Here is a 13,085-nt window from a genome sequence, read left to right on the forward strand (position 1 = left end):
CCTTTCCAGTTTGTTCTGGTTTCCAGATTTGTGCTAAAGCTGTACGAGCTGTGCAAGCTCTACGTCTTATTCAGCATTAATTTTCCGTCAAATAGCAACGTCCCAGAGGACTCCAGTTGCAATGTGTAGATGCGTGGAATAAAGGAGTGTGTTCAGCTGCCTGTGTGCACGCATGGGTGTTAAAATACTCTATAGAGGCATGGCAGTGTGCTTGAAACTAACAATGGTACTGTAGGTGCCACTTTGCACAAAAGGTTTTGGCAGTCTGGAACAAGCTACCCAAAAATAACCAGTAGAAGTACTTAGGCCCTTTTCACTAAATGTTTGGTTGTGGTCCTTGGATCAGTTACACTCTAGCAACCAAATAAGCTAGAAAAGCAGAAGGGCTTCCTGTCGCCTGTAACCTTTCCCGAGTTGCTGCAAGGTGCTGCAGGCAGGTTTCCATTTCTGTGCATTTGGAATCTTTCAGGTTGTTGCTGGGCATGAGAGCTAAGTAGCCATTCAAACACAGTTGCGTAAATATACTCCTATAGCCATGTTGCATACTTTATTCAATACTGTGCATTCAGAATTTGATTTATATTTAATTTACTCCATGTATTCTAAACTGGACCTTATATCAGCCTTCATTCTATTTTTATCATCCTTTATGTACCTTGTCATTTATTCCATATATACTGTGCCAATCTGATCCACACATGCAGCTTCATTCTACAAATATTAGAAATATCTTTGGTTCCCAACCCAAATCCATTCATATAGATAATGTCTTAAGGGAGTAACACATCAGCTATATCATCCTGCAGCTGCCAGCTGGCAGCCCACTGAAGCTCAGCAGATATGAGGCTGGTCAGTACCTGGATCGGAGACCTCCCATCTGTGTGGGTCCTAATGCCCCAGTATAGTGACGGGGTCACTATACTGTGAAAAGGCACTGTCCTTTGGATGAGACGTAAAACGGAGGTCTTAACTCTTCGTGGTCATTGACAATTCCAGGGTGCTTCTTGAAAAGAGTAGGGGTGTTACCTTGTTGTCCTGGCAAAATAACTCATTGACCTTTACCAATCATGGCCTCCTAATAATCCCCATCTCTGAAGTGGCCTTATCACTCTGTTCTCCTCCCACTGAGAGCTGATGTGTGGTGAGAGTACAGAGCACTGTGGCTGCTGTTGCATCATCCAGGTAGGTGGGGAAGGGTGTCCCCACTACCTGTAAAGCGCATTAAGTCCACCTACGAATGAAATGAATTCCTAATGAACCTAGGTGTTTTCTGTTTTGGAATAGTGGTAGGGAATTGTTTTCTATTCCTGTTTTATTCAATCAGATTTTAGGCAGGATAGAATATATAATAACAATAAAATAATATAAATATGAGCAAAATAATCAGGTAAAATCCAATAATTATAAGACATATAGGACAGACAAAACACATACCATTTCCATCCACGCCAGTTTCTTTAAGTCTTTAAGTGAGATCTGAAAACATAATTTCAGAATTTCATAGTGAATGTTTTTCACAGCCTGGGTGTATTGCAGAATAAGAATCTATACAGTTTCTTATGTTTTGTAGTATTCTCTTTTGAGCTTTTGTGCAGTTAAATATCTGTATTAATACTTCTGTTTAACTAAATGTTTAAGGACTATTTTCTTGATGGAAAAGGCTGTTGATTCAGTCTGTTACACTGTGGAGAAAAAGGAAAATATATGCAATATAAAATTGCTAAAAACAGTCCCTTTTCCAGAGCAAGTATTCACTTGCAATGAGATCTTTGAAAGTAATGTCAACACAATTACCTCCCTGTAGCTGTGTTGACATTATATTCAGATCAATTTTGTAAAGCAGGAGAACAGTTCTTCAGTAATGCAAGGGAATTTCAAACAAAAATCAAGAAACTTTAAATATTCAAACCCGTTATTGCCTTTGAATTTTCTACCACTTTTATGCATACTTGACTGAAGAGATCCTTGGATAAATAAGTTACTAGTACACCAGAAAGCACAATGGCCTGCTGTCATTTTTAATAATAATTAATAAGTTCTTACACTTATATAGCACTTTTCTGGACACTCCACTCAAAGCACTTTACAGGTAATGGGGACTCCCCTCCACCACCACCAATGTGAAGCATCCACCTGGATGATGCAATGGCAGCCATAGTGCACCAGTACACTCACCACATACCAGCTATCAGTGGGGAGGAGAACAGAGTGATAAAGCAAGTTCAGAGATGGGGATTATTAGGAGGGAAGTTGGGAAATTTCCCCCACTAACAACTCTTCCAGCAGCAGCCTTAGTTTTTCCCCAGGAGGTCTCCCATCCAGGTACTGACCAGGCTCACACCTGCTGAGCTTCAGTGGGCTGCCAGCTTGGAGTTGTAGGGTGATATGGCTGCTGGCTAACCTTTCTTCTTAAGTGATGCTAGGGGGTTTAGCAATGAGAAGCCCTAGTGAAACCCATATTTTGCTCAGTGATCATTATTGAAAGCATAGGGTACCCTGACTTCAGCTTTTAGCCCTGTCTTGATCTAGTAGTAACAACAGCCCCCAGACCAGCCTGGAATGCAAACTGAAACAGCCTTACCTACTCAAGACAAGGGGACCTGCCGACTGAACACAACTCTTAGCAACTGATCTGAGTAGCAGCAAAAATAAACACAGGTCAGGGAAACTATCCATTCAAACAGGAAGACAGCCCGAAACACTCAACAAATGTTTAAAATGTTTAATTTATATTACAATTATTTGCAAAAACATGTTTGCATGGGGTGGGGGTATACAGTATCTGCATTTTGAGCTCTTGGTCACACCTGCAGCAATATATTATGCAGGCTGGTATCAGCTGCCATGCAAAACCCCCATCAAAGTAAATGTAAATCTATGATTAATGTGATCTATCTGAGTAAAAAAAAAACAATCCTAAGGAAAACACAGCAAGTTTACAGGTGGGTGAGCTACTCCTGTATGTAGCCACATTGTGATATGAAAATGTATTGAAGAGGTGCAGTTGGGACAGACACTGCCTGTGCACAAGGCTATTGAATATGTGCAAGTAAATGTTCAAAATTCTACCTTATTATTGTGAATTGTGTCTCTGGTTAATTGGAGGTAATTCCATGGTGATAGGTATCTCGTCAGATGCTAACATTTGACTGGATCCCAAATGTTCATCTTATTGAAAAGAAAACCTTGTCTTGGTAAAACCTGGTTTTCTTTTATGTCATAACCTTGTGAGCAGGGGGGACAGGGTCTACTTCAGTCAGTCAAAAGTGAATTCAGAAAGAAATCAGCTTCAAAAAACTGTAATGTCATTGTGGTCTTGCAAGAGGGCAGTAGAGATGTTTGCTGCAATCGTTCAGCAGCTTGTCTCAGCTTGTGGGAGCGATCAGCACTGCACACACTGAGAGGTGAGCTGTCCTATGCTGTCCTTTCATAGGCCTGAGTGCTTGAGTTGCTAGAGCTGTCTTAGAAAATACAGTACAACTGTCTCCTCTAAGATTTACAGACACCTAGGCCTGTGAAGTGAGGAGAAAATTTGTCTTCTTTAAAGCTGACAAAATAAGGTGTGATTTTGGTGAAAATTTTGGTGATTTTGGTGTTTTACATCACATTCTCTTTTTCCCCATACAGGGAAAACCAAGTGTTTATTCTAAACATCTTTATGAGTGTGGTGTAAAGTGACAGATTTTACCCAGATTGTTTCTGAAAATCCACTTTGTTATTGTTTTTGAATGTTTACAAATATTGTTTATATATAATGTTTCCCTAGGTTTAGGACAGCCAAACAATCACATCCACTAGACTCCTCCTCACTTCCTGAGCTTACATATTCTTGTAATGTTTTTAAATGACTGTATGTTGAAGATCTTAAATGAAAAATATCAGACTGCGCAATCAAATAATTTCATCACAAGCTCTTCTATTAAAACCAGAAAGTTATTATCATGTATTATTTAAATTTGAGATTGTGGATGTCACTTCTTATAAAGGTTCATACAGTTAATTTTTAATATAACAAATTAGTTTCCATCTTAACTGTATAATAAGGCATTCATTTATGAAGTAGTTCAAGTAGGGAGCTGCGTCAGCATGCGAAGGCTGCAAAGGAACAAGTGAAGGTTTATTCCTGCTGAAAAGAGAAGAAAAGAAACACAATGTTTCAGCTGTGGAGCCTTCTTAGGAGTGCTCCACAGCCTAAACATTGTGTTTCTTTTCTTCTCTTTTCAGCAGGAATAAACCTTTACTTATTAATTTATAAAAGCGAACTGCAAAGAATGTTGTTATAATGCATTATTGTGGGATACAGTTTAGGGAAGAGAAAAGACTTGAAAACTGGAATTTTTTCATTTTTGTGAAATCAGATGAGTACAGCAGAACCAGATTTGTTAAGTATTTTTTTCACAAAATACATATCTGAAATGTTGAGCAGCAACATCAGTATAAATGAGGTTGATTTAAGTGGACAATGTCCACCTTCTGCCTCCTCTGGGTCCTGCAGTGAATGAGTGGGTATCTTCCACCCACTGGTACCACCTATATCAGCCGAGAGGACAGAAATCATGCTGGTCTGGCAGCTTGACCCCTCTGACATTTTTTTGACATCGTCCTCACAGAACACCCAAAGTGGAAAGCTTTGGATAGCTCTGAGGATGACGTCAATTTGAGAGACCCGTGAAATTCGAGCCCGTTCTATTTTTGTTGCATTAGTAGAACTTGTACAAAAGTGTTCCAAGGACCCAGCAGGAGAGAGGAAAGTGTTTAAATAGATTTTTCTGAAAAGCTCACAGAGGAGACTAGAAGAAAAGGCAAATGGAAAAATATCGATAGAAAAAAAACAACAGGGGATACTGATTAATTAAATAGAGTTATCAGTGTGTCTCTTGCCAAATTAGGGGTCCCAAGAGACATGCTAAGAACATGCTATTTCTGGTGTTGTTTTCCAGGGTTTGTGAACAAAAGGGTTTATGTCTTCACTGCTTGCTGTTTTGAACTGGCAGTTACAAAGAAGTGGAAATAAATAGTAAGAGTGATTATGCCTTAGACCTTTTGTGGGAGGACATGTTTCTAATTAGTGAACTCGACCTTAAGCAAAACAAAAATGGGGACCCCCTTTCATTGTCAGAGAGCCTTTTCCTTTTTTACTTCTCTTTTGAGTGCCCCAGATCAGCGATTCGAAATCCAGGTCTGCGCTTTCCAAACAGCAACAATCAAAAAGCAGCTCCTTAATATTCTGCAAAAAAACAAAATTGAGAAATCGAAAACTCCGGCACACATCTGGCCTTCATTAGGTCAGAAACACATTAACACGCTGTGCAATGGTGTAAACCCCAAAGGTTTATTGCCAACACACTAACATCCACTGAGCCGCCACCCTTGAAACTACCAGTGACTTATTTACAGTACTATGATGGTGCTAGTCCTTCTGCCGTTTATTATAACAATAGCTGAAGAAATATTGTTTCCTTGTTGTACCCCTAAACTGAACTGAGGTTATCAGTGGAGAATACTGGAAAGTTGGGTCTCCAAACAGGATCTAATAATTTCTACAACATTAATTTCTTCTCCACATTGTCCTGGACTGTGTTAGACCGGGGATACAGAGTGGGAATTCTGTCAGAGTTGATAGAAAATAAGCAAATGTCTGGTACCATTTGTACCAGTTGAACTTTGAAGTCCCATATTTAGATGACAGAGCTTTATCAGTGAAACCCAATAGAGTGTTGAGAACAGGCTGTGATTAAAGATACTTGGCACAGGGCTGATTACTAAAATAAGTGTATGAAAGTGACTGTAAGTACTGATCTTGCAATTTGAGCAGATGGAAGAGATGCTTGGTCTGTCAGCTGGCAGTTCAGTCTTACTTTTTCCATAGGCTAGTTTTCTAATTATTTCTCAACATTGAAAGAATTTACAGTATATGAACCATTCCTTGACAAGTGACCACCTCACTACACAATTAATTGAATGCCCTAAAAGCAAAATGAACACCTCAGGCAGGTCTTGAATAAATACAGCAAAGGGAAAAAAAGTTTCAGGTGCACCAAAGTTTTTAATTGCTTTTAATATGTTGTAAAGGAATTACAATTTATTTCTTTGTGACATAATGTAAAAATTCAGTGGGACTTTAAGAAGATGCAAAATAAAAACACTAAGTGACTTTTAAAATTGGTTATGATTTAAATGGTTATTAATAATTTAATTCTGTTTATTGTTATTAATAATGATAATAATACTAATAATAATGCATTGCTTTAAAAATCTGTAATTGCAGAGTTTTCAAAATAGTTTGTAAAAATATGCCTGTTGAACAGGAAATAGGTAAAGACATTGATTACATAAACCAGACTGTAAAATCATTTTGTGGCCCAGTTCTTATTTTTGCCCCTTTTGAAAACCATGCTGTTTTGCATAAAGAGGGGTTAAAATACAGATGCAGCAGTTGTTTTAGAAGAATTTAGTTTTGCTCCCAGGTTTTTGTCTTCCCTGGTTAATGCCAAGGTGGCATACTTATAGCTGTCCTGTATCTCCTTTCTCCCTCTGATTAACCTGACTAGGTCAAACACCAGAGACCTGGAGCTGCGCAGTTCCCTAACATCTCAACTATTTCCTTGATAATGACAACTTAACTTTAATTTTGACTGACTATTTTGGGTGTACTTTCAACTAGGAAATATATTCTCCAAAATGCTTAAGAATCTTTCCATTTAGCCATTTTTTTTGGTAATTATATATATACTAATATATTTTGCTGCACATGTTTGTAAAATTATCATCATCATTTAATAACACATTCCCATTGTAATAGTGTGGGCAGAAAGATAACTGTGGTTAGTATTTCCTGAAAAAATCCCAAATCAACTCTTCAGGTCTCCTATGAAGTTAAATCCGTACAGACCTCTATTGTCCAGATATTTCATGTAGGGAGCTGTGTCAGCATGCGAAGGCTGCAAAGGCACAGGTAAAGGTTTAGTCCATGCTGAAGAGAGAAGAAACGAAACACAGCGTTTCGGCTGTGGAGCACACAAAAAAAGGCACCACAGCCGAAATGTTGTGTTTCTTTTCTTCTCTCTTCAGCATGGACTAAACTTTTACCTGTGCCTTTGTCCACATATTGCTGGTTTGGGCCTGGGCTGTGTGTCATTAGAGGACACTGAGTGGGATTCCCAAGTGCTTGAGCACAATTAGTTATCCATCCCATTATCTATGGGGTTCGGTGGACTTGAACTGGCCACTCTGCCATCAGTCTGCTGCATCACTGTGACCTTGCTGTGTCAGCAATGTGATCTGCCGCTCTCTCTTGATCAGCGCTAGATCACCTGTCCGAGGTACACAATGACAGATGGCTGTAGAGTTTGTAGCAAGTGTAATAAAGTGATCTCAGCACCCCCCTACTGCCGCAATCCAGCATTGTTAGAAGGTTTGTTGCCATGCTCAATGTTGCTAAATGTTTCTCAATTCCCCACTGAGGGGTACAAGGCTGAAAACATAATCGGCAATTTCAACTTTAAAGCATATCAGTAGTGAATGCCTCAGTAGGGATTCGTGTCTTTACTTAATACCGTGTTGAGACAGGCTGTAAGTAAAGATAATTGGCATGGGACTGATTATTAAAGTAAGTAAAATTAAGTGTTGACAAAGTCAGAATTTATGTAAAAGTAGTGTGACAACATACTTGGTTTCCATCTGCTTTTCTCCCATATTGAAAAAAATATATGTTCTAAACCTTTGGGGCAAACACCAGACCTTTTTAATCAGTGGCAGAAAGTAGTGCTAGACCTTATGTTTCAAAAGCACTGTTATTCATCTTGTTTTCCACTCGGCATGAATCTTTATTCTAATGACTGATTCAAAACAAAGAAATTAACACCAACAGGACTGGTTTACAAGTTCCCGGTCTATGTCTCTTGTAAATTGAACTATGATATAGGCCTCTTTGTGTGCAAAAGTAATTTTTTGTAAGCTGCTCAGATTTTAGAGCCCTGGCCAGTACACATGCCTCCTGTTTGGTGTAGCTCCATTAATCAGAGCGAAGTATAACAACAGTATAAATGCAGTTACAAAGCTGGATTGAGCAACCTAGAAGCAGCTCTTTAAATCAGTTTAATTACGGTTCTAAGCTGTGATGCTAGATGGATTGTTCAGCACAGGCTTGTGCAGCTGAGGAGCACTGTTTGTGTGAATTGTTGGAGGAGTCTCAAGACTTCCAGAGAAATGCAGACTTGTGTTCAGTTTTTTGCCATCTGTTGTCTGTGTTACACACTCCCTGTGGAACAGAAAGAAAGGAAGCAGTTGAAAAGCTGAATTTATGGCAAATGTTTTTTAGAAATAAAACAGAGAAGAAAAGTGTCTGGGAGAATGAGAAATTACATCAAAACACATGAGTGACAATCCTGGTCTCAGCATTCATGGGCCTCATGCTTTATGTGTACATCTTATCAATGTTTTTTATTGGCTAGGAGTATATTTTTATTGATGCTGATTTATCCATGGCTGTGATTATTTGTAATAGAACAGAACTCTGGTTCTGGATCTATGAATCTCCCATCTGAATAATGGGGTAGAATACCAATCAAAAGATTTGGTTATTCAAAAATAATCTGAACAATATGCTAATTCTAATAAACAATTTGCCAATTATAATAAGAATAATTATAAGAAGAAGCAGGAGCATTAGTCAGTGGACAGCTCCATCAAATACGTTGACCACTTACTTAAATAGGCAATATAAATGAAACTTTGTTTCTGCTAAAATTTTCAGTTTCCTATAGTAGATTTCTGTATTAAGGGGACAAATAGGCACATTAACCAACTGATCGCTTGCTTATGTGAGAAGACCAGAACTTTGTTTTTTTCCTGAAGCAGATGTGATGGATAATAAGAACAAAAAGCCAGACCAAAGGTATAAATAAATTGCTGTATACAGTAACTGCACCAATCAAACACAAGCAACATTAAGATATGAAGTGTTTTTCAATTACGTTCGAGCAGAATTATGCATACCATTTCAGAGGATCAAGACACGCATGCATGAACAAATTTGATCAATTCCAGTGGCTTTGAATGCTCAAAGGAAGCCAATAGCTTCTAGAAAAGTTCACATCACTGAAACAACCAATCACATTCTGGTGGATTACTCTTTTAATGTTTTCTTTTTGTCAACTAGAGAAAAAAGTACCTTGTTAGATATGAAATACTGGAAACACTCTTTGGGAACAGAACTCTTGTGCAGACTGTCTAAAGCCTTGTTGCTCTTTTAGGTCACCTGTGCAAATGAGCTCATATTCTGAAAGTAACTCTTCAATAAATGTACAGACTGGAGACTGGAGATTGGAGACTGAAGCAGGACTATGTGCTCATGGCACTGTGAGTTGGGACCTGTTACCCCAGTGAATATGTGACATTCACTTGCTCCTCAGCAGATGTCAGCCCTTCCTCAGGGGAACCGATTTAAGATTTACCTCAGTGTAAAGCCTGAGCAAAGCAGCTGTCATTTTTTTTTTAAACCGGCCGTCGGTGGAACAAAATTTGAAATACAGTATGTATGGATACAGTTATAGGAGAATGCTTTCATGGTGTTTCGGTTATTTATGTAATCTCATTCCCTTGAGAGATTCCCTGTAAAAAAGGAAGTTAGCTGGGTATTTAAAGCCAATTTAAATGCAGTGCTGGCAGGGACAAAAGAAGCCTGATACTATTACACATTCCTGCAAGCATCTCAGTAGGGCTCCCTGCCACCACGTTTACTGTGCCTTTGCCCAGATAAAGGCACGGTTTTAATATATTGTGCTCCTCATGGGCGTTTGGAAAGAGATAACAAGAACACCAATATAATGGCCTTTGGTGTCCAGCTTAGTTTTAAAATGAAAATAATTCCAAACAGAAAGTCACAATGTTGAGAAAATGGAAAGTGAAGCATAGTACTGTTACCAAGTGAACAGATAATTCAAACAGATACTCTTGTGCTTTTTATTACAGGAGATTTCTGTGAACAGGCTCTATATTGTCACAAAATCAAGAAAAAGATGGTTCTTCTAATTAGAAACTTTAGAATGACAGCACGCTTGCAAACAAGATGAAGCACACACGGTTTGTTTGGCTTGATCTCATCCTTCCAATTTTTGAAGGAAGTCAGGGTACTGTAGCTTGTTCCAGTGTCCCTCAACCCTTTGTGTAAAGCACCTCCTGTTGCCATTATGAATGCACTTCCCCTTAGATTCTATTATTTCTAAGACTGTTGCTTTGTGGACTGTGATTGCATGGCCTGCAACAGGTATGTTGTAAAAATGCTATCTAAGAGGTGAGGAGTCCATAATTGATTCACAGAGTGCAGTGCAGTGGTGGTCACAATGCCCTGTTGTGAAAGAAGGGTAAAACAATTTAAAAGACAGTGCAATAGACCATGAAGAAAAATCTATTTCTCAAGTTTTTACAAGACCTTGACTAGCTCCGACATTAGTAGTTGTTTTTTTTTGGAGGAACTGTGTGCACCCTATGACTCTGCCTGGCATTCTTCAAATTACTCTCAGCCATGTCTTGTGGAGTGAAAATCCATTGCAAGCTCAAATATGTGCACAGTACTGTTAGTGGAGCAGGCCACATCACTCAGCCTGTGCATGCGAATGACCCATGTTTGAATTCAACCACATAGTGCTAGTTGCCACACAGCAGCAGAGTCGGAGTAAGTAATACAACCGATACACATGTTGACAGGGATATTGAAATATGATCTTCAGAATCTTAGAAATATGTATGCTGATCTAATTCAATGATGCCAGTTTATGAGAGCCTGAAGAAATCTGAGAGGGGCTCATCTGTGTATGTATATACGCAAGTGTACTTAAGCATTTGTGTGTGTGGAAAATCGAATGATTAGCCTTGATAGATGATATTTATGTGTCACAATACCGAGCACAAAAAGGAGAGAGAAAAAACACACAAGTACACACTGTAGTAGCTTAGTCTCCTGCATTATTTTGAACAGTGGTGCTCGTCACGCAGAAGCCTGATTTCATTGTAAAATTAGAGGGCTCTGTATGTGTACATATGTGTCCGTAGCTGTTTTAATCCAAGAGAAGGTAGACAGATAGAGGACGTAGGACAAGGATGCACCTCGAGTCACCAGTTACAAATATATATGTGATACTTTAATCCTGAATGTGTGTGTACTGTATGTACTCAATGGTCATGTAGTTGGAAATAAAGTACTAATGGCAACAGTCTAATTTGCTGACATCATTAAATCAGTTCTATTGCAGTGTATAGCAATTGTAATCATGATGTTTGTATTGTTGATTATTCAATTCAGAGAAATTTGCAAAATGGAAGTTAAATGTAACATCTAGCTGACCATAATGAACATGTTTTATTGCGCTTTCTAATGATTTTTTTGTTTTATTGATGCACTTCATCCAGAATTCTAAAACATTTGGAAAAGGTTGGCTGGTTCTGTAATCACAACAAAGTAAGCAACTTGTGGCACGTCACATGCATGGAACCTGAAAAACCAGTCTTTCATATTTAATTGCAATTCTCATTATTAATGTCTGAAGATACTTAAGCATCAACTTTACGCAATTGTATTTCATACTACACACTCTTAAGATTAAAAACACTTATACAGCACTGGCACTTAAAGATATGCACATAAAGAGGGCAGAGGGTGATTGTGGTGTTTTCTAGTATTTTATTTTTACTAATACCTTCTGTGTTATTTTGTAAGCGTTGATTGTAGCTTTTAAATTGCTCTTATCTCCAGTTCCCAGCTCATAAACAACGAAACGTAAAGGTAAGACAGGAATGTAAAAAAATCAAACAGACCATATGAAGTATCTGGAATCAAGAATTAATTTGGTCTCTTGTGGATTTGCAGGGACCAGGTGATATGCCATTAAGGGTAGTCAGATCGTGCCAAATTCTGCTCTCTGAGTCTGATTGTTTGCTGCCCAGCACCCCATGAGGGTGAAATGGAATAACATTGCTTGGCCACAAGATGGAGGTGACAAGCTATTTTAACACCCAGGAGCACTGGTAGTGGGCAAAGAAAAAAGAAGTCAGGCAAAAGCATAATTTTTTCTGATTGAAATTACAAGAGGTTGTTCTTGCAGAAAGAATTTTCTGTGAACTTAATAAGATTCACTATCAATATAAATATAAAGGGAGACAATTTTGTTCAAGCATCAGACAGTATCATATGAGATAAGCTAATATAAAAGTGCTAGCTAAACTGTAATACGTTTATCTGATTGGAACAGGGGACATAATCTTTTTTTTTTGCTGTGAGTTGAATAAATATTGCAGAAGTGAGGTTAGGTGGCATGGCGGGATAATACATTTAACTTTCATGCCCAGTGGCGAAGGTTGGAATTGTTTTGAAAGTACAGCACACGGTGTCCATTTATAACCAAGTGACACTCATGAGTTGTTTTACAAAAGACCTGCTGTTACAGCAAACCCCCTCCCAGCTAGCTTCAACCTGGGACTTGTGCAGGTAGAGAATTTCCCCTTTAATATGTAGCAACATGTCAACACGTTTTATAATTTGACTTTCTCATTTGTAATAGCAAGTATCTAGAGTAATGTATGCCACTCAGCGCCTCTCCCACAGCCTGGGTCTGTGTGTGAACAACTGTTTTCAGTGTCTTTTCACAGGATCCCTTCCCTGTTCAAGGGGGAACAGATTAAGGCCCTATAATGAGTGAGTTCTCTCTCAATGAGCAGGTGGTCCTGTACACTAGGGGGCTGCTGCTGTGCATCTCTGACAGGGCAAGCACTACATAACTCAGGGGCTCGTCAGTGTCTGCAGCGAGAGTGGTTTAATTTCACGGCCCTCTGTCCCTCGGGGTTCCTGGAAAATGCTATTTCGACCACGTCCAGAATGCTGAAGCCTGGGGTGGACGCAACTGCTTGCGTTGCAGCCCCTAGTGATGGACAGGAACCATCTCCCCGGTCATGTCAGTCCGCTTCTCCGGAGGTAAACGGAGACTGGCTGCGTCCACGCCAGCCCCGGCTCGGGTTGCACTGTGAATACAGCACTCTGCTCTCTCGCTGAACTCCGCCGGACCTCTCAGGACAGGGAAGGCTCATTCAGT

The sequence above is a fragment of the Atractosteus spatula genome, chromosome 7, assembly GCF_055471065.1.
Source record: "Atractosteus spatula isolate fAtrSpa1 chromosome 7, fAtrSpa1.hap1, whole genome shotgun sequence".
NCBI classification, from domain to species: Eukaryota; Metazoa; Chordata; class Actinopteri; order Semionotiformes; family Lepisosteidae; genus Atractosteus; species Atractosteus spatula.